Here is a 23605-nt window from a genome sequence, read left to right as displayed (position 1 = left end):
TCCATATAGGTGCGATATGATTGACTAGAAAGAAGGGTACACATCCAATCATACCTGATGCAATCGCATCAGCCAATTCAAACATAGTACACATGAACTTATGACAAAGTTTACTGTCCCATCTGAGTCTCCTACCCCCTCCCTCCAAGAGATGAAGACTGCAGGTAAGAAAGAACCATCTGCACTATGAGGTAGATCAACCGAAAAGTCCAAAGCCAGGTGGTCTCCTACACTAAAGTCAACTAGTTTATATGAACCGAGGAACGTTTAACCCTAGTGGATATATAAATGAAATCAATCTGAGAGTGCTGGGAACTGCTAAATCATGTATAGATAGGAAACTCATCTAAGGGTAGATAGTGCAGCCGAAACAGTTCCCAACTAGTCATAAGTAAGTCCCAGTCACTACCTCTCAAACAGCTGTTGTTTGAGGAGTCGAAGACTCCATTAGTAAAATTAAGTTAACTGCCCTCATAGCAGTTGGAGTTGAAATCACCCCCACTATAATCATGTGGGTGAGCATCAAGGTTTTAGTTTTGTTCCCCCCAGTCGATTAAGTAATTCTTTATCATTCGACCCTATGGTTTCAAGCACGTCTATCATCATTCCCACGTAATTGTTAATGGAAGGGATCTGCTTATCCTTCATAAGAGTATTTAACTCAACATAAAGTGAGTTTTGTGCAGGTTGAGACATTTTGAATAGCTGAGGAGTTTTCTCCATTGGTATCTAGCTTTAAGTTAGGTGAGAGCTAACTCACGCCGGATTACTGAATTCAAAATAGACACTGCAAAAGACAACACCTCTTTCCACAGTTGAGCCTGCAGCTGATTCAAAAAGTCCCCCAACTCCAGAAGTGAGAGATCCAAACCATAAAAAAGCACTGGTTCAATTTTCATCAAATAGTATCACAGGGCAGGCAAAATCGACAAGCTGCAGACTTTGTGACGTAAATGTTTCATATGTGGAACTAAGGGAGAGATCTTGTCCCTCAGTGAGCATTGCCACACACGAAAGAAGATGAATTAGTAAGGTTTTAACCTAAGTATCTGACCAACGAAAGTAGTTCAATGGGTTCACCTCCCAAAGTCCACCTCATCATGTTGGACTGTTTTTGTTTAGAAAAGACAATGATCTTTGATTTTGACCCATTGGCCTTGAGATTGTGTTTAACAGCAAACTGCATAAAAATGTCCAATTGTATTGAAGGCTGATTGGAGTACGGTCAAAAAGAATACGATCATCAGCAAAGGCAAGCCAATGAAGTCTAAGAGTACCCAGCATGGCAGGGTAAATGTCACTCCCACTAGAGTTGGAATAGGTCTAGAGAGGACACCATTGCTGGTTAGGCAAATTCTGATTGTGGTGTTTTTCTGAAGTAGGGCAATGAGTTGAATCATATTCGGAGGAACTCCTAACTTGATCAATTTGGCCCAAAGAAGTTCACGCACTACATGGTCGAAGACTGCGGACATGTCCAAAGATGCCATATAGATAGGTCTGTGCCATGGTTTTTCACAATATGTAAAAGATCTGCCATAACAGTAGCATTAAGGGGGCGGTACCCATACTTTGCCTAAAGCCTACTTGAAACCTCGACAGAATAGCTAGAACCAAGTTAAGATCTCTAAGAAGTAGAATGACCTTAAGCAAATAATCTGCGAGAGCGATTGGCCTGAAGTTGTCTTGTGCTTTGGGATCACCCTTTTCATACACTGGAATAACAATGGATTGAGACCATGAATGAGGAATTGTGTGAGTTGAAAATATATGATCAAATAGTACCTTAAGGTAAGGAACACAGAGTTGGGAGGCCTCTTTGATAACACAAGGTGTAATCCCATCAGGCCCACGGGCTCTAGACAGTTTCAGTCTAGTAATTGCCCACTCAATGTGCTCTATATCCCATGGGCACTGACCAACTATGGACCAACCGAAAAATAGGATCATATAGATCAATCTTGGGTCGCTGTTGAGAAAACGTAGCCATACAGAAGTCAACCCACCTTTCCTCAGCAATTGGACACTCATTCTCAAAAGCCTTTCCTCCTATAGCATTATTAATGATGCCCCAGAACTGTCTGGCTATTGCATGAGTTATATGATGTAACATAATCTCATTATACTTAGTGTGAAGTTTAATTTTGTGTGATTTGACTAGGTATCTATGCCGTTAACGGAAGAGTTTTTTGGCCTTTGGACAATCAGTCACACTTATACCATTAGAGACCAGATGTTCCAAGGAATTTCTAAGTGCCCTTTTTGACTTGGCGATCAAAGGTTCGAAATGATGGGTAAGATTATTCTTAGAATTTACTTTTTGAGTATCAATCATACATTGCATGCAAACACCTACAAGCCTGGAGAAATCATAGAGCAAGTCTGCATTGGTTGTGGAAGAGGCCTTTCCCCCGGCCATCGCATCAGCCAATTCAAACATAGTACACATGAACTTATGACAAAGTTTACTGTCCCATCTGAGTCTCCTACCCCCTCCCTCCAAGAGATGAAGACTGCAGGTAAGAAAGAACCATCTGCACTATGAGGTAGATCAACCGAAAAGTCCAAAGCCAGGTGGTCTCCTACACTAAAGTCAACTAGTTTATATGAACCGAGGAACGTTTAACCCTGGTGGATATATAAATGAAATCAATCTGAGAGTGCTGGGAACCACTAAATCATGTATAGATAGGAAACTCATCTAAGGGTAGATAGTGCAGCCAAAACAGTTCCCAACTAGTCATAAGTAAGTCCCAGTCACTACCTCTCAAACAGCTGTTGTTTGAGGAGTCGAAGACTCCATTAGTAAAATTAAGTTAACTGCCCTCATAGCAGTTGGAGTTGAAATCACCCCCACTATAATCATGTGGGTGAGCCCCTCAACAAGCCAACCTTTGAACAGTAAGGTTAATGCTGAATGTAGAGATGTCATGGACTGTCTGGCAGGCTTCCAGTAGATGGTATCCAGAAGTAGCTTGATGTTGTTACAGCTGGTTGAGATAGCAACTGCCAACAGGGAATAATCTGAATAGATCAACTCTGATCTGTGTTGAAGAGATTTATTGATTGCATTGATCAGACCCCCGCTAGGCCTGCCCCATTCAGCACAAACCACCAAGCTAGAGTATGTATGCTATCCCTGCAGATCACAGTGACTGGTCAACATGGTCTCATGTAACATGAAAACCTAGGGAAAGCTAGTTTTTCCTTTTTTCCCACAGCAGGGTGGAGGCAATTTCAGAATGAAAATAACAGAATTGTTTGTTGAAGGTAGGGAAATCAAGTCAATGTCATCTGAGTTGAGGGCTTGCAGGAGGGGAACCTGTTGGAAAATCCCTGATATCTTGGTGTGATTCATCCTTGTCTGTTCCTTGAGGTTGGTGTTATACTCCCATCACAGTGTTTTAAAGGTAAGGTCAGGTGAATCTGCTTTTTGCTTGTCCACTCCTCAAATAAGTCAATAGGTTTAGCAATTACAGGATTTCTGCAATAACGGTCTTCACGCAACAGGTTAGAGACCTAAATGTCGCTGCCCAACCGCAAAAAGGATAAAATAAAAATGGGGGACCTGTCCCTCATTTCAGATTGGGTGCAGTCAAAACACACAGCTAGCAGCTGTTCAGGAATCACTTTTTCCGTACACGGGAGGGGGAGGGGTGCGGGAGCAAACATGTTAGCCAACGTGTCCATAGTGGCTAGAAGGGTCTCAGATGCCAGAGAAGTTGTGCATAGGTAATTACTTCAACATTGTGCCCCGACGATGAAGAACGCGCCTCAGGTTCACCCAAGCTGCCTCCCAGTAGCATAGTTCATGGGCACAGAGGTAGCAGTGCAGCACTGGCAGGAATTTCAGTGACACCGGCTCAACCGGCCGCAGAATGACAAAAACTAGAATCCCCCACCCAAACCTTGCTGCATAGTGGTCTCACCATGGTTTCCGTTAAACAAGCAGCCACTGGCACACACTTAACAATCCCCCTGAGCCTGTGAGAGAGATCCCAGTGAACTTAACTCTAATAGCGCCACAAACTTGGCTAAAATGAACGCTGAAACACAATATGTTACTGCGTTTGAGAACTCCAAGGCAAAGCCCACAGTCACTCTTACAAAACTGCGTAATTGAGCAGACAAGTATAAGCACACCAAGTCTCGAGGGGTAGGGGTTAGATCTCTAATTGAAGCAGCAGCAATGGCAAAGGTTCGATGGCACCCAGTGCATCCTACCTGTGTTGTCTTTGTGTTCTCGGTCTTCAGGGTCGGCAGGACTGCACAGACGCAGAAAAAACTGTGCACCAACTCCCCTGCCGCTCTGCAGGATGACAGATATTTTAATGATGCCAGCACAACAGTAGAAAAGGAGGACAGACTCTCTCAGTAGACTCCAGCAGACTGCAGAAACAACTTTGCACCAACTCTTTGGCCGTTCTGCAAGATGACAGATATTTTAATGATGCCAGCACATCAGTAGAAAGGGAGGACAGACTCTACCAGCAGACTCCAGCAGACTGCAGAAACAACTGTGCACCAACTCCGCTCACAGCAATGCAAATAACATCCACACATGCATTACATTTTGGGTGATACAATGAGATGTTAAAGGGTTTCCAACTAAAGATTTATGAGGACATTCTCCATCTCCATAGAGATCAATTGGGCCCATTATCTGTTACAACTTTTCTTGAAAATACCTCGTGTCAAAAAAATGAACTCAAGAAACGTTATGATGCTCCAACAGCCAACATCTCTGGTAAAAATGACGTTGGGCCTCTTCGAAAGCAGATTGACCACTGCAATCAAGTAGGTATCCTGTGCTCCCGAAGTTTAAAGGGCCAAGAAGATCGAGGGCAATCTCATTCCATGGCAGTTTGGAAAAACTAGGGTTTGTCATTGGTGCCACTCTCCTAGGAAAAACCTTGTCACTTTCAGTACACTCTTGACACTAAACTAGTCTTGTTTCTGTAGACTCGTCCATCCTGGATCGCCAAATGTCCTGTCTAATTATCACTTTGGTTATGCTGATGCCCAAATGATCCTCATGACCTAAACAACCACCATTTCACACCTTCCCAGCAGCACCACTAGGGGATCTCCACTTTGAATGAACTTTCCCTGAACTCAAAACCCTTTAAATTTATAGGCCAGTTCTCAACACCTTCCACCGGCCAACCTTCACACAGACAACAGCACATCTTGCTACAAACCGCCTGTTGGCAGCACTCCTTCCAATCTCTCTCTTCTAGTGACTCAGAAACCTGAAATATCTCATTAATGTCTTATTTATTCCTCGTCTCCACTTATAACCCTCAGTTATACACAGAGCTTGTTCAGACATTGCATCTAACACTAGAATTCTTCTACCATACCCATGGACAACAACAAATCCAACCCTTGCAGACTCGTAATCAACTTCAAAATTCTTTGTGACAAACCACCTAACCACCTTACCCTTGCGCCTTGAAACACGTGTGTATAGGCACGTTATAAATACCATATCACATCATAACCCTTTCCAGTTAGAAAGTGAGACTAACGGCACTGATCACTCACAAATGTGAATTTCCCTCTATGCATTGGCAGTCATTTCTGTATCCTTCAATGCACATAACATACACTAGTATTTCCAGTTGTGGACATTGTTCAGTGTGTAGTCTGATACGGAGTCGAATAACAACTCTGCATAAGTGCCATTGGTCTTTATTGTTTCCTGTGAATTGATTCTTTTGATTACACCATTGGCTCACCACCCCACAAGTAAGCCTACCCTTCAGGACCGCAATAACAGACTCGGCGCCAGACTACCCACCACATTTGGCAAGCTGCCTACCGCACCGGCAACCAAGTCCACAACTAGGGACAGCGTTAAGGTCACTAACACGCCACCTCTAAAAGGGGCACTACTCAACGTTAGATCCCTAGTAGCCAACCCCACTGAAATTGCCGACTTTATCCTTTCAGGAGACCTTGACCTCCTTGCTACCACAGAAACCAGGCTACACGAAGCAGCAGGTCCCTACCTCACTCTCGCCATTCCTGACAACTACTCCATCCTCAGAGCGGATAGACCCAATGCTCATGGAGGAGGTGTAGCAATCATATTCAAGTCCTCTCTCGACGTCAGACTCATCACCTCCCCCGCGCTTAATCCTGCAAACAAATCACAATCAAAGTACAAACTACCCCGAAGAGCACCATTACCCTGCAACTCATATACAGGCTTCCAGGCCCCACAAGCTCCTTCGAGGAAGACATTACCTCTCTCATAGCAGAGAATTCCAAGCCCCACTCCCAAAATATCATTCTAGGAGACTTTAACCTAGGGCTCAATGACTCTAACGACTCTCCTCTGCCTCCCTGGCTAATGCCTTATCTGAGCACGACTTCACCCAAGTCGTTACTTTACCTACCCACCAGAAAGGTAGAACTATTGACTGGGTCGCAGCCCATAACTGCAATATCACCTGTAAAGCCCCACAACCTCTTATATGGACTGACCACTTCCTCATATTATTTGACATCTACCAAAACAATCCTAACCTTAAACAGCGCCCTTACGCACCAGCCTGCCTGACGAGAAACAAGCGCAACATCACCGCAGAGACCCTAACACCACTTATCCTCCCCCTTCTTAACACAATCCCAGCTACCGCCGACCTTAACCTTCTGGTCGACTCCTACAATGATGCCCTAACTAGCACTATTGATGCCGTTGCCCCATTAAAGCAATGCAAATGTAAGCCTATAGCTCACTTGAACCCTTGGTACACACCGGAACTTAAAACTCTTAGAAAAAAGAAAGCCAAGTTGGAAACCCTATGGAAAACGAACCCCTCTGCAGATAACAAAGCTAATCTTACGGCCATTTCATCCCACTACAAGAAGGAGATAATCCGGACTAAAAAAGAAGCCTATAATGTCAGAATAAACAATGCCCAATCCTCTGCTAAAGAACTCTTCACCATCCTGAAGGAATTAGAAAATCTGAATCCTCCAACCGATACCTGCATGAAGGACAAGGCATGGTGCACCAGCATCCAAAATGCCTTAGCTAACAAAATCACTGGTCTTCAAAACAAAATCGAATCCAAAAGATTACAACTATCAAACAGCAAGGCCTTCACACCTAGCACACCCACCCCTACTAGCAATACCTCCGGCTTTACATTTAAACTGGTTACTATACCCGAAATTTAAAAAATCATAGCATCCCTCAAACCTTCAAATTGTAGAGGGGACAGCTGCCCCGCACAGATAATCAAAGACGCGGCGCGAGACCTCGCCCCATTTATCTCCAAACTAGTAAACCTATCCTTCTCAACTAATTCTGTACCTAACAACCTAAACAGTCTTGGGTTCTCCCTCTCCTAAAAAAACAGTCTCTTGAACCAGCCATTCCCACCAATTACAGGCCTATTACCACGGTCCCCTTCCTCCTAAAAATCCTCGACAGAGTTGCCTATCTGCAAATCCAGGATTACTTGGAGTCTAATCAACTGCTAGGCCTACGTCAATCTGGCTTTCGCCCTCAACATGGAATGGAAACTGCCCTTGTTGACCTTAAAAGCCAGATTGATGACATCAAGGACAAAAACAAAGCAGCTATCCTACTCCTCCTAGACCTTTCAGCAGCATTCGACTTGGTTGACCACAAAATACTTTGCAACCACCTCTCTTCTGCTGCCCACTTCACCCCCCTGCTGTCATGTGGATTCAATCCCTCCTAGCCAACAGAACCATGAGGGTCTTTTCTTCTGTGGCTGCAGCTGACCCCATCCCCATCACCTGTGGTGTCCCACAGGGTTCCTGCGTCTCCCCTACCCTCTATAACATCTTTACGAAGCCCCTCTTCGATAAACTGGACCATCTGGGTGTCACCTACACCAGCTACGCAGATGACACCCAGATACTCCTCACCATCTCTGGTAACTACAACACTGACGCCACTAGGATTAACTAAATCTTCGCCATCATTCAGGCATGGATGGCCACACATGGCCTCTGTCTGAATGATGAGAAGACTGAGCTCCTCCTAGTCGGGTCCCCCAATAATCTACAGAAACTCAGCCCCGATTATTTGAACTTCACCATAGATGGTAACATCATCCCAGTTGTGAAGAACGTGAAAACGTTAGGCTTCTACCTGGACGCCAATACCAACCTCACCAAACAAGTCAATATGACTGCCTCAGCCACCGCCTACACGGGTAAATTAATCAGGGCCTGTAGACCGTTCCTATCTACAAACAGTTGCCTCATTCTGGCAAGAGCCCTTATACAATCAAAGCTTGACTACTGTAACAGCCTCTACCCTGGTGCCAACCAAGCTATAATCAAGAAACTTCAGATCCTCCAAAATAATGCGCTGAGAGCAGCTCTAAATATTCCCAAGAGGGAGCACATTTCCCACACAAGAATATCTTGCAAATGGTTATACATTCAGCAGAAAATTGACCTAAAAACCCTTTGCCTCACCTACAAAGCCTTAAACCACCTAGCCCCCCAATTCTTGACTAACAAACTCACTCTTAAACCCAACACAAGAGTCACCAGATCATCTAATACCCTCAGCCTCATCGTGCCCAGATTCACTGCCAAAAGAGCAGGAGGCTCGAGCTTCACTGTCCTCACCCCTCAACTTTGGAACACCTTACCACTGAATATTAAACTGGTCAAATCCTTCCAATTGTTCAGAAAACTAGTCATTAGCTGGCTACTGGAGATGGAAACTGTAATAACTATCACACAAATATTTTAGCACGGCTTGAATAAAAAATAGGAAACACCTACCTGAATATTTTCCTTGAGACTAGGACGAGAATGGGGAAATACCTAGAAGTCCCTCCGCTGACCGGACTACAAGGTTCCAGCCAGGGGTGAGCCCTCCAGGGAAAACCCCCGTAGGGGAAAAAACCCTGTGCCGAGAAGAGCTGCTGGGGTTCGAGGTGTCCAGATAACAGCTCCCCAGGGATGATCCGGATGATATGGATGTTACTTCTCAATATAATAAATGATCTTCATGCAGTCAGTAAGGACTACTGGAAACGGGTAACAATATAAGAGGACATTCAAGTTTAACCCACAAACACATTCATCTAAACAATAAATGGAGTATAAGAAAGAGGAACTCGGAGGCTTACCCAGAACTAGCAAAAGATAAGCACTGAAAGAGGACAAGTGTGGCCCCCGATCTTAGACCTGGGATGTTAGTAGGAACTGACCAAGAGGCTGTGAAAAAAGCAGAAAAGTATGAACCAGGTAGAAGAGGGAACTGAACTAAATTCCTAGAGAAACTCTTGGGGAATCTTACCCTCAGAGAAGGATGGTAAGAAGAGCAGCGCTCCGAACGTGGGTCAGAGAAAATAGCTATGAGAGCCGCATCCCTTGTGGACGAATTGAAGCTTTTGCCTGAAGAAAAACAGTGAATGAGATCTACGTATGAAGCCACAAGATCTCTCACCGCTATATGATGAGAGAGCAGATTGGGAGAATACGAAGAGACGTACCCGCTCAGCGAGCGTTTGTTGTCAAAGGAGACGTCTCCGCCACACCGTGCTGGTGGATGTTTTCTGGAGCGGAGAAGGGATTCCTTTCCAGATAGCTAGGAAAAAAGGTTGAGACGAAAGCCAGAACAAGGGTTAAAGCGCCTATCAGGACGGATGAGCTAGAGAGATAATTCTAGGTATGGCAAGGAGAAGTAGTAAGTAGTTAGTAAACAAACTCACGAAGCGTAGCTGGGCTCTGTGGAGAGTAGCAACGCGCTGAACTGCCGTCGCGGTCTCATGATAAGCATTGCATGCGTAGGGGGGCGTGGCCATGGATAGGTCAGTCACTGCTTGCAACACTAGTCCGTCGCCTGCAGTATTGAAATCCACCATGTTACAGGAAGGAGACCGGTAAAGCGCTGCCAGATCACTGCGCCGTGTCCACATCCGGACGGTGTTTATTACAGTATGCCCCCTCCTAAGGGTACCGCCCCCTGGCTTGTTAGGATGCTTTAAATGAAAAGTACGTACAAGTTTGGGGGCATGAACAGCCTTTTCTGATTCCCAAGTTCGGTCCGAAGGGGAGTACCCCTTCCAATCAACCAGGTACTGTAATCTCCCATGGTGAAATCTGGAGTCTCAAATTCCTGATACCTCATATTCTGAACCTGAGTACCCTCGTAAAGGGGGAGGACGTACCGAAATATTAGGATGAAATGTGCTCTGGAGATCCGGTTTTAATTGGGAGACATGGAACACAGGATGAATTCAGGACCAGGTCCTTGGGAGTTTTAGTTTGAAGGCGGCTGGACCCATAGCTGCCACCACACGAAATGGACCCAGAAATCTCAGTGAAAGTTTTGAGGGTCGAAGATGTCTGGGGAGAAAACGAGAGGACAACCAAACCCAGTCATCAGCTTTGATAACCGGAGATGGGGTCCGGAGGCGATCAGCGAACTTCTTCACTCTTTCTTGAGACTCCGTGAGGGCTTTTGAGGCAGCGAGATGACCATCATGAATCTGTACCATCATCTGTTCAACGTCAGGGAACTTGACATCCGAGTGTTTGTTCTTGGGGAATGCGGTCGGATGGAATCCATATGAACAGAAAAATTGTGAGGTTTTGAGTGAGGAATGGTAAGAATTATTGTATGCAAATTCTGCTAGTGGTAATAACTCTGACCAATTATCATGAGCAGCTGAGATGTAGTTTCTCAAATAACCTTCCAAGGTCTGGTTGAGCCTTTCAGTCTGGCCATTGGTTTGGGGATGATACCCCGAACTTAAAGCTTGTGTGATTCCTAAGATCTTACAAATCTGCTTCCAATATTTTGATGTGTACTGTGATCCTCGATCAGAGATGATGACTTCCGGTAATTCATGCCTGGTAAATATTTTGTCAATAAACTTCCGGGCCATTTGAGCTGCGGACGGAAGTCCCTTTAGTGGCTCGAAATGTGCCATCTTAGTAAAAGTGTCAATGGTTACCATAATGGCCGAATGACCTCCCGAGGGAGGTAGATCTACCACAAAATCAGTGGAGATAATTTGCCATGGTCTTGTGGGTAAAGGCATCTTTACTAATGTCCCTACAGGATGTTGACGGGGACTCTTAGTCTGAAGACACGTAGGACAAGAATCGACATATTGTTGCACATCCCTTCTTATCGTCGGCCACCAGAAATAACGGGAGATCAATTCTCGGGTGGTAATGCGTCCTCGGTGACCCAAAGTTTTGGAATCATGACACCATTTCAACACTTCCTTCCATAGAATCTTGGTTGGTACGTAAACCTGAAGACCATGATAATAGCAACCTTCCTTTCTGGTCAGCGTCTTCTGGTGGGCCGGGGAAAGTTTCTTCAACACTGCCGGTCCAGACTGTTGTTCCAGACGTGTCACAAACTCGAAGGGTTTGTTTACCTTCAACGTGGAGCAAGAAAAGATGGGTTCTGATCGGAAGAGGCTTGAGGGAGTAGGGTCCTTTCTAGACAGGGCATCCGCTTGCAAATTGTACTTCCCAGGAATAAATGAGAAGGAGATCCGGACAGGGGAGAAAAAGTGAGCCCATCGAGCCTGTCTGCTGTTGCATGTTTGAGCATATTGTAAAATACGCAGGTTGTGGTGGTCTGTTCTAACCTCCACTGGAATGACAGCCCCTAATAATAAATGTCTCCATTCTTCGAATGCTCTTTTGATAGCCAGAAGTTCTTTTTCCAAGACAGTATAGTTCCATTCGGAAGGGGATAGTGTCTTAGACAAATATGCGATAGGTCGTTCTTGGCCCTGATCGTCTTGTTGTAGCAAGACTGCTCCTAGAGCATGTTGGGAGGCATCAGTCTCGATGATAAAACCATGATTTTGATCAGGAGTCTTCAGTATAGGAGCAGTGGTAAACCGATTCTTTAATTCCTCAAAAGATTCTTGAATAGACTTGGTCCATACAAATTGAACTCCTTTCTTTAGTAGATTAGTCATGGGTTGTGTAAGGGAGGAGAAATTTGGAATAAACCGCCTGTAGAAATTAGAAAATCCCACAAATCCCTGGATCTCCTTACAGCTTGTGGGTACTGGCCAATCTTTGACGGAGGAGACCTTCTCCGGATCCATCGAAATCCCTTGAGCAGACAATATGTACCCCAGATAAGTCACCTGTGGTTGATGGAACATGCATTTCTCCATATTGCAGTATAAATGGTTCCGGTATAGTCTGCTAAGGACTTCCTGGACCTGGGATTTGTGATCTGGAAAATTGTCTGAGAAAACCAAAATATCGTCAAGAAAGACGATAACGGAATGAAGGAGAAGGTCGGAGAAGAGATGGTCCATGAATCTCTGGAAAACTGCCGGGGCGTTCGAAAGACCAAAGGGCATCACCTGGTATTGATAGTGTCCAAATGGTGTCCTGAAAGCAGTTTTCCATTTGTCCCCTTGTCTAATTCGTATTAAATGATATGCCCCTTTCAAATCAAGTTTGGTGTATATCTTGGCCCCTTGGACGGCTTCTAATATATCAGGATTTATGGGCATTGGATATTTGTCCGGAATGGTGATCTTGTTAAGGCCCCTGTAGTCAATACAGGGTCTGAGCTCTGAAGAATTCTTCTTTGGAATAAAGAATAATGATGCCGCCACCGGGGATGTGGACTCAGTAATCAACCCGTTCTTTAAATGAGTGTTTAAATATTCTCGAAGTACTTCTTTCTCAGTGTTAGAGAGGATATACATTCTTCCAAATGGGAGAGGCTGTGCTGGAACCAGCTCAATGGCGCAATCATCACGACGATGAGGTGGTAGTTGCGTATATTCTGAGGTAGAAAAGACGTCAGCGTAATTCTGATAGTCCTTTGGTAAACCCGAAATGTAGCTGACAATCTTAGTCCTTGGACTCTCTAGGACTGAGAATTTTGGAGCTTCTTTGTTCTTCCCTGGGTCTCCAATACAATGACCCACACAAAACTCTGACCCTAAGAAAAGGGATCCTGCCGTCCAATTAATTAAAGGGTTGTGTTTTCTTAACTAAGTCAACCCTAATATAATGGGATAGTGGGCGGCACGGATTATGTCCAGAGTTATGATTTCATGATGAGTGGATATTGACATAGACAAAGGATTCGTCTGGCTCATAATTGGGCCAGAAATTAGAGGACTCCCGTCCACACTCTCGACAGGAATAGCTTCGGGTTTTGCCGAACGAGGTATGTTCTTTTGCCTAGCCCATTGGTCATCAAAGAAATTACCAGCGGCTCCACTGTCCACCAATGCTGAGATCTCTGGAAGGAAATGTTCTCCGAATCTTAAAGTTACTCTTAGAACCAACATATAGGTCAGAGAGGAATCGAGACAAAGTAAATATTGCAAATTATGTCAGGAACCTGAAACTAGAGAAGGTTCCCGAACCGTGGTTCCTCCTACAGCCGGGCGCTGGCGTTTCCCGATTTTCTAGGGGGAGCGACGGGACAATCTTGAACCACATGAGTATGTGCTCCGCAATACATGCACAAGTTATTGGTTCTCCTCTGGGTACGCTCCTCTGTAGACAAAGGACCTCGAGGCGTAGTAATTCCCAATTGCATAGGTTCGTCGGTACTGGGTTTGTTAGTGGCCGATGAGGACTGAGAAGGAAACGGGCGCAAGACTCTGCCTCTTCGTCTTTCATTGTTCCGTTCTCGAATTCTATAATCCAACTGCATAACCAATGCCACTAATTCTGCCAAGGATGATGGGCGAGGTACCCTGGAGACCTCATATTTTAGTTCCTCGGACAGACCTCTACGGAAGATTGTAACCTCAGCATCGTCTGACCATGTTGTCTCGCTAGCCATCTGTTTAAACCGGGTGATATAGGTTAGTATGTCTTGGTTCCCTTGCTTGAGATCTAGCAAATGTTCTTGAGAGGCCACCCTAATTTCCTGCCTAGCGAACATGGTTCGGATGCTGTTACTGAATGCCGTGTAGGAGTCAAGAATTTGATTATTGGAAGTTACCAATGGGGTGGCCCAAGCTAAGGCTGGTCCCGACATTTGAGAAATCATATAACCAACCCTGTCCCTATCATTATGAAAAAAGGCATGTTTGAAAGCAAACTGTACGGTACAAGCATCGAGAAATTCCTTTACCCGAAGAGGGTTCCCATCAAACTATCCCCCTGGTAGAGCCCCAGGAGGAACCTCTGAACACTTAGGGATCCTCCCGCTTTCAGCCTGCTGTACTGCCTGCTGTTGTGCAACTTGTTGCTGGGCAGCCTGTTGGGCTGCCTGCTGCTGATTCTGTAATAGTGCAGCATTTTCCTGCTTGAGGGTCTGAACTTCTGAAGTTAATGCTTGTACCGCAGCTATTAGCTGCTGGATTTGCTGATCCATCCTACTCTAGGTGTCACCTAGATATGTCCAAGCCGTGTCAAAATACTTCTTTTTCTTTTTTAGGTGTTGCTAACTGTAATAACTATCACACAAATATTTTACCACGGCTTGAACAAAAAATAGGAAACACCTACCTGAATCTTTTCCTTGAGACTAGGACGAGAATGGGGAAATACCTAGAAGTCACTCCGCTGACCGGAACTACAAGGTCCAGCCAGGGGTGAGCCCTCCAGGGAAAACCCCCGTAGTGGAAAAAACCCTGTGCCGAGAAGAGCTGCTGGGGTTCGAGGTGTCCAAATAAAAGCTCCCCAGGGATGATCCGGATGATATGGATGTTACTTCTCAATGTAATAAATGATCTTCATGCAGTCAGTAAGGACTACTGGAAACGGGTAACAATATAAGAGGACATTAAAGTTTAACCCACAAACACATTCATCTAAACAATAAATTGAGTATAAGAAAGAGGAACTGGGAGGCTTACCCAGAACTAGAAAAAGATAAGCACTGAAAGAGGACAAGTGTGGCCCCCGATCTTAGACCTGGGATGTTAGTAGGAACTGACCAAGAGGCTGTGAAAAAAAGCAGAAAAGTATGAACCAGGTAGAAGAGGGAACTGAACTAAATTCCTAGAGAAACTCTTGTGGAATCTTACCCTCAGAGAAGGATGGTAAGAAGAGCTGCGCTCCGAAAGTGGGTCGGAGAAAATAGCTACGAGAGCCGTATCCCTTGTGGACGAATTGAAGCTTTTGCCTGAAGAAAAATAGTGAATGAGATCTACGTATGAAGCCACAAGATCTCTCACCGCTATATGATGAGAGAGCAGATTGGGAGAATACGAAGAGACGTACCCGCTCAGCGAGCGTTTGTTGTCAAAGGAGACGTCTCCGCCACACCGTGCTGGCGGAAGTATTCTGGAGCAGAGAAGGGATTCCTTTCCAGATAGCTAGGAAAAAAGGTTGGGACGAAAGCCAGAACAAGGGTTAAAGTGCCTATCAGGATGGATGAGCTAGAGAGATAATTCTAGGTATGGCAAGGAGAAGTAGTAAGTAGTTAGTAAACAAACTCATGAAGCGTAGCTGGGCTCTGTGGAGAGTAGCAACGTGCTGAACTGCCGTCGCCGTCTCATGATAAGCGTTGCATGCGTAGGGGGGCGTGGCCATGGATAGGTCAGTCACTGCTTGCAACACTAGTCCGCCGCTTGCAGTACTGAAATCCACCATGTTTCAGGAAGGAGACCGGTAAAGCGCTGCCAGATCACTGCGCCGTGTCCACATCCGGACGGTGTTTATTAGTCTAACTAGTCATTAGCTGGCTACTGGAGAAGGAAACCCTTAGATAGAATAAGCTCAATTCTTGTTGTATATATTGTACTTAATCTTAAATGCTCCTTACTACCTGCCTGTACATACCATATATGCCATATTTCCGCCACAATTGTATAACTGTTTGTATACTGTAACTTTGCAACTTGTCCTCAAGCGCCCATTTACCCCTGGGTCTGGAGCGCTATACTAAATAAAATAAACACATATAAACAAACAAACACCTTGCATTGCACTGACCATGTATACATTAATAGGTAGCCCTGGTTCTCACTACTCTGCCTCAAGCACCTAGCTAGATGTCCTATCGTTCCGCACATTCTGCATATAATGTGAATGACAACACATTCCTTGTCACTGGCTATGGGACTCAACTGATCTCTTGGAGAAGGAGAATTTTCTCCTGAAGCATGGGATTGGACATTGTACCTCATTCTATCACCTGAAAGGTAATGTATGTATATAAAGATTTATTTGCACGCATGTGGATTTATGTGCTTACATGAGCTTGTATTCATCCCTGTCGCCGATATTAAGGGGCCGATTCATGGAACAAACGTGCTTCAAAAATCTCGGGGCAAGCTGGCACAAGCATGAAAAAACAGGCTCACATGCACGTGTGGGAATCATGGAATTCCTTGCCGGTGTTTACCTCGGGATGTGCGCCAAACCCGTGCGTGGCGCACACAGGTGCACACGTCAATGCAACATCCCGAATGCCGTGCGCGATGCGCACAGGGCAAGCGCACAACATCCGCGCACACACCAAAAAGGGGGTGGGACACGGGGCGTAACACGTGGAAAGGGGAACAACGCGTGAAAAAGAAGGCATAACTGGGGAAGTACTGCAGGGAAATACATGGAACGCCCACACGCACGCGAACAACCCGTATTCTTGGATTAGAATATGGGAAACCCGCGCATGGCAAAAGATGCGCATAGTCGTCAACACGTCTGCCACACAAAGGCAGGCGGAAGCGTCCCCGGGCACAATATAAAAGTGCGCGCAAACAACAAACACGTATATACAGCTACGATGAATGCCCCATTTGTCGCGGCACTGATCGTGGGACACCGCAGGAGGAGGAGAATAGCCAGGGCCCACATTTTCTTCCCCAGACCAGCCTTTTTGGGATGCCTGAAGACCACGTCTATGGCAGGTATAGGTTTCCACTTTGTATCATCCTAGACCTCGTCAGGGAGTGGGAAGATGACCTTACATCCCCCACCCTGTGCTCCCAAGCATTGAGGCCCTTGGAGAAGGTGCTCAATGTCCTGCATTTTTTGGCCACTGGGTCATTTCAGCGGACAACTGCCATAGTGGGGGGGGTCTCAGAGGCCACAAAGTCACGCTGCCTACACCAGGTGTTGGCAATCATCACTGCATGCCCCTCAGTCTGCAGGCACATATACATGCCCAGAACACCCGCAGAAAGGCAGACCGTGGTCCAGGACTTTTACAGGGTGGCACACTTCCCCAAAGTGCTTGGTGCCATAGATTGCACACATGTGGCCCTACGTCCACCTAGGGCCATTGAGCACATCCATCGAAACCGCAAGCACTGGCATTCCATCAACGTGCAGGTTGTATGCAAATCTAAAGGAATCATCACCTCTGTCTATGCAAACTACCCTGGCTCCACCCATGACAGTTTCATATACAGAATGTCTGCCCTGAGCCGGGCTCTGGAAGCTGGGCAGCATGGTGACACATGGCTCCTAGGTGAGTACAAATTCCTGTGCACATGCATGCAAGTCACACACAGACAAATACCCAAACCCTAATAATCTCACCTATTATCACCTCCCCAGGGGACAGTGCCTACCCTCTGAGCAACCACATGATGACGCCAATCCGGAACCCCACCACGCCACCCTAGGTAAAATTCAAAAATGCCTATATTGCAACCAGGGGCATAGTGGAGCATACATTCGGAGTGCTCAAGTCACGCTTCCGCTCCCTTGACCGCTCTGGTGGCCAGCTACTACATGCACCCCCAGTAGTGTGCAGAATCATTGTGGCAACATGTGTCCTGCACAATGTTGCAACACGGTGGGAGGTACCGGTGGACATGGCGGTGCCCCCACATCCCCAACCACAGGCACAGGCGCTGCCCATGGGAGGGGACAGGGCACGTGGCGAGGCAGCCCGGACGCAGCTTGTGGCCACATTCTTCACCTAAACTCCCACCCCTGCAGAGTGCACACAGTCCTGGCACATACCAGGTGACAATCGATGATGACAAAGAGACAGTCAAATGTCACAACCTTACAACCCTGAGAATGGTGCCACGGAAGTGCTACATTGTGTGCATCCCTAGCTACTTACACATAACCAATCCTGTGCGACCAAAAGGAACACATGCAAGGTGTGTATCACACACCCCTGCAAAACAGGCCATCACAATCCCTGGTATGTCACCCAAACCCTCCCAAACCACATCACCCTTGTCTGCCACACCATGACATGGCATGCAATAGCAAAAGGCCAACACATGACCAATAATATAAAATGTACATATCATAAATGAAAACTGGCATGAGACAATGATGCCTGACATGGAATCAGATGAAATGACTGACCAACAACCTCCCACACATAAAAAGTCAGACACAAATGCTTTCCAACAGTCGTAGCATGAACACAACACTAGTGAATGTCCGTTCACATGCACATTGGGCATGGCAAAATCCAGACTCGCGAACCCGTGTGCTGTGTGTGTCTCCTGCAACACACTGCTCAGTACACAGCAATTTGAGCAGCCATTGTGTTACAGATACACCTTGAGCATCACATGAAAAAGACTAATCAAATCTAGAACCAAATGACGCATGTACAGGACACCCAAATGGTAATAGATCATGTGCTGCATGGACACAGCGGGCCTGAGAATGCAATCTGTGTGCACCTGTGGCCATTGAAGGGTGGTTGTACGTGTGGTGGATCATTGTGCAACTGTGTGTGTCATTAGGGATATGCACTCAATATATGCATGTGAAATCAAGTGACCCTCAGTGTCCTGTACACATCACATGTAAACATTGGCCATGTGAACACCCCAGCATGTCAAACCACACCAATCCCCTGACACCTCAGTAACACAGGACCAGGCATTGCCGAGCACAACACATCATGTACATAGTACCCCACAATTACAATGTCAGAGTGCCCAAAACACTGTAGGCCAAGCCAACTGTCCAACAACAAAAGGCCCTCCCTTACACATCACCATGACCTTTTGAACAACTGTCTCTGGGGTATGTAGCCTTCTTCCTTCAAGTCTACCTGGCTACAGGATCACCCTACCCCTTGGTCTCCATGTTCCAGCTTGCGTGTAAATAGGGTCCAGCCCCCTCAGAGGCCACCTTGACTGGTAAAAATACCAAATCGCAGAGAACTCCAAGTAGGAAAACCCACAAACTAGGGAAAAGGGCTGTAGGCACCAAAAAACCCTGGAAGAGTCTTCAGTAGATGACTTGAAGTAGCAGGAAATGTCAAAGCACATGTACAAGCACAATGATAGAACAACCAAGGTAGCACAGTTGAACAATGGTCCAACAGGATGGGTACCATTTACGGTACATAACACACAATGATGATGCAACAACTGGTGGGTAGTGTCACAGCTCCGGTGCCCAGGCGCAGGAGTGGCATGAACCAACCACCCTCTCCGTGGTCTGGGCGCCTGCAAGGTCAAACTTACACAGGCGTCTGAGACCCCGGCGGGGAAGGAGGGTCAGGGATATGTTGCATGGACAGGCATTGATATTCAGGATAACCGTAAAGAGGGGCAGGAGAGTGTATGTGGATTTCCAAGGGAAAGTAGGCAAAATACAACTATTCACAAAAACACATACTCAATTAGAGAAAACATGTTCATCATGCACATTGTACCAAATTAGTCAAATGCAAGCCAAAGAGAGACTGGCCTCCTGCCTGTGCACTCTCAGGTCCGGTAACAGGAGCACTTCAATGCTGCAAAGAGCGCGTGAGTTACTAATCTGAATGTGTGTTTACAACACACACACACAACCCCATCCATGCCCCAAAGTAAGTGACTTCTCTACAAACAAACACCCCTGTCTGCTGCTTTGTACCCATACGTTAGCTTGGCCCACCGATGGTTCATACACTGTCAATGCAGTAAGGCAGGCGCATGTGGCCGCATGGGAAATGGAAGACCAATGGGTCAAGAATCACACATGATACAATGGTCCCTGGGTGAGCTGCTAGACGCGTATAGCAAGGTGCAACTTCAGTACAAGTTGTGTTCTGGCAGCCGCAGATTTCAATAGGTAGTGCACCTGGCAATTTGCACATGCAAATGACATGCACTGCCCACAAGTCTGTGCCTCGCTGGGTGTCCCTGTGCGCTGTATCAGTATCTGGCTAGGAAAGCTACTACCCTAATAACTCTGCTTCAAGGGAGCAGGGTACTCCAGGATATGTTTGATGGCCCCTGCGTGTGCCCCTGACAACTTGTAAAGCCACTTGGCATTTGGCCCTCAACGCATGCCAGCTGTATTGTGTGCTTCTCCAAAAATGCCTGGCAAAGCTCCCCAGCACTGGTGCTACTTAGCATGCATGTGCAAGTGGCCTGGTGGAAGGTTGGCTGCGGTGTGGGCTCTTGTGCTGCTCACCTTGCCTGGAGCTCCTGGAAACACGTCTGCTTCTGTCGGACGTCTGAGCACAAGCCCTGTGCTTCTGCTTGTGCACACATCCACACATTTGCACCACCGAACATGGCTAGTTTTCTGGATTACTCGTCCCTGTGTCTGCTGTCAAAGGTAGTCTGGAGGCTCATCTTCCTGCAGAAAGTGCATAAAATAAATTAATAAGGCTTGAAAGATTCCTGTGTGTGTGTCTTCATGCTGGTTGTCACTGGTCCAGGTCACAGACCTACATCCAAACTCCTCCCACCATCAGAGTCACTTTGACAGGCCAAGGGTGCAGGCTACTGTGTACAGCATGAAGTGCATCAAGTGCATGTACAGGCAAGAAAATAAAATACATCACAATCCACATCAATTAATGGAGACATCAATCACGTACTCACCCAAATTGATCACAGACATGGGGTGGATAAAACGCAACCAATTCCCACTAGGTATGTTAACACAAGTAGTACACAGTGGACAGGCCACAGTTATGAGGAAAGTCCAAAGCCATTGTGTAATATTTTGTTACACCGAACCATTTTAGCGAGCCCATGGATAAGGGAAGCAGGAGTGGCCTATGTGAGTCAGGACCCCAAGCTGCAAACACATACACGAGACAAGCTTGAAGGGCCCAGCTGGAACAGACAGTGGATGCTTTCAAATGCCACAAAGCACCACACTGTCACATGAATGCACAATAGACAAACAATATTAAACTATATTAACTAATTAAACTAACAATGAACAACCTACATAACCTAATTAAAATAACGTACACATAGTCAATATTAACTAACTAAACTAAAAGCAAAAATAAAAAATGGCCACATATGACCCGGGGAGAGGTACCCAGGAGGGGAGAGGTACAGGGTGTACCTCAACACCCACATGCGATGATGTTGAGACAAGAAAAACCTCCACGGGCTCAACGCCTGCACACCGCGACCTGTGTGGGAGATATGTCGTCATCCGAGTCTGCCTCATCCTGAAAAGGAGGACGTGGGCCAGGAGCCTGACCACACCTAGGCGCAGCTTGTCCCTCGCCGGCAAGTGTGCCGGACGGGTGAGCCTGGTGCGGCAATGACACGCAGGTCTGCATGCAGACCTCCCATGATACACATGCTTCCTCTTGCAAGGTAACACGTGTAACACAGAGTTCTTCCTGCGTAGTCTGGCTGGACAACTTCTGCGTCTCCCGGCCAGCACGTAGCTCAGCCGAGATGGTACGCTCAAGCTGCTCAAACATCTCCTCTGACTGCACCCTCTGGGGCATCAAGAGGACACCCAGAGTTGATCTGAGGGAAGCATACTCACCCTCCATGGACTTCATGTGTGCCTCTGTGTGAGCAGCAATCGCTTGATGCAGAGACAACATTTCAGCCTGGCGTGCCCTGTCTGAGGCCGCCATGCCCAGCCTGAGTGAGCAGGCCGTGGACTGTACCGCCTGCCACTGGAGAAGCACCTGCCTAGCAGGGAGGAGCACAGATTGGGCCACACGTTTCATGATCACAGCGATGTTATCAAGTGCTGCCCCCTGCCGTTCTGAATTGGCAGTCATGTCTTGCTCCCATTCAGTATACCTCGGTGGCGCACAGCCACCGCGTTGCTGGGCTTGACACCTGCGGGACCCAAGGACCAGCCGTCCACATTGGGTTGGCACCGCCCGCGGCTGCATGACTAAATGCCCCGTCTACATGATGCCCCAGGCACATCAGCGACTGGTGTGGAGGGTGACCCTGCATCCCGATCCACCACAGGCAGAGGTGCCACCACTGTCTGGCCCCTCAGTGCATGTGTCGCAGACAGAGGAGTGTCCACATCAGAATCACTCACCCCTGACGTATGGACCTGATGCACATCCAACTCAACATGTCTGCCAGAGTGGTCATCTGTGCTGGACTCATTGCCAGCCAAAGACAAGATGGTCTGTAGCACACGTGGGTTATCGTGGTCTACCACGCCACGACCCCCACTTGTGCCGGGTTGCGGTTGTGATAAAAACCCTGTACCTGGCATGACAACACCATCCTCTGGCTCCATTGCGTCATCATCTGAAAAGTGGAGAGAAAAAAACATTAGTACACATGTTAGAAGCACAAATACACACACACATGGACATCACACAGACAGCCAACACATGAAGCAGACATGTCACACACAAAAGAGAACCTGCCATGCATGCCTGGTCAATTTGACATTGCCTCAGTGAGTAGACATGTAGAACAGTGTTACACGGCTCAGAAGTGGGTTGATGCAGTGCAGAACATGTGTAAGTTACTAACTATCTACGTGAACAAGTACTTCATGATGTGTATCAAAAAATGTGAAGGCAGTGCAAGGGCAGGTTCAGGCATCACGTGCAATGTGCATGCAATGGGTTGCATAGCTACAAGCAAACCCCCCCCCCCCGAGTGAAAATGCAAGGATGCCTTGCATGGTAGAAAAAGGGTGACCAAAGACCTGTGTATTGGCAGACAGTGTTGACTAGCATCAATGGCATCATCTGAGTCAACTGACAACACAGCAGATGATGATGGGACAGAAAGCGGGACACATGACGAACCCTCAGTAGTACACGCATGTGTGCAAAAGCCACTACACCAGTTGGACACAGTCATTGGGCCTGAAACTGGGGGAGGACTGTGCCCCACACAGACTGTGATACCCTAAACATGTGTGTGATTCAGGATGGGCCAGAGTGGGCATGGAATGGCTGAGGATATGTCATGAAATGTTGCTCATCCAAGACACGTACTACAATCTTCATCCAGTCAAGGACACATATGGGCCTGCATGGAATGCACATGGAGCATGAATGGGCACTCATGTCCCTGCGGAGCAACTGCCATCTGCACAGTCCACGTGAGACACCCTGCATGAAGGGCAGAGGATGTACCCCACTGCATGTGTCTGGCAGGTTGGCTGGTGGAAGATAGCATGTACACAGGAGGCTTGAACAGGCCAATGCAGTATGCCAAAATGATGCACACCAGTGCAATGGTGTAATTGGGGTGCAGGGGGGTGGAGGGGTAAGGGGGCATGCTTACGTGGAGTACCCGCATGCAGGCAGAGGACACATGGACATCAGTCATGCAATGACATAGTCCCAGTGCTGAGAGGAAAGACACCCCTGGCTACATGCAGAAGGGCCAGTGAGCTGGAACATGGACCGGAGGGGCATCTGGGTGACTAGCATGTGAGTAGGGTGCAAGTATGGTGATGAGGACAGTCCACGTCTGCTCTACATATCCACCATCCTGCACAGCATGCACGCATCAGT

Source organism: Ambystoma mexicanum, chromosome 3q, assembly GCF_040938575.1.
Source record: "Ambystoma mexicanum isolate Mex_15411 chromosome 3q, UKY_AmexF1_1, whole genome shotgun sequence".
Classification (NCBI taxonomy): Eukaryota; Metazoa; Chordata; class Amphibia; order Caudata; family Ambystomatidae; genus Ambystoma; species Ambystoma mexicanum.
Note: the sequence above shows the minus strand (reverse complement) of the source record.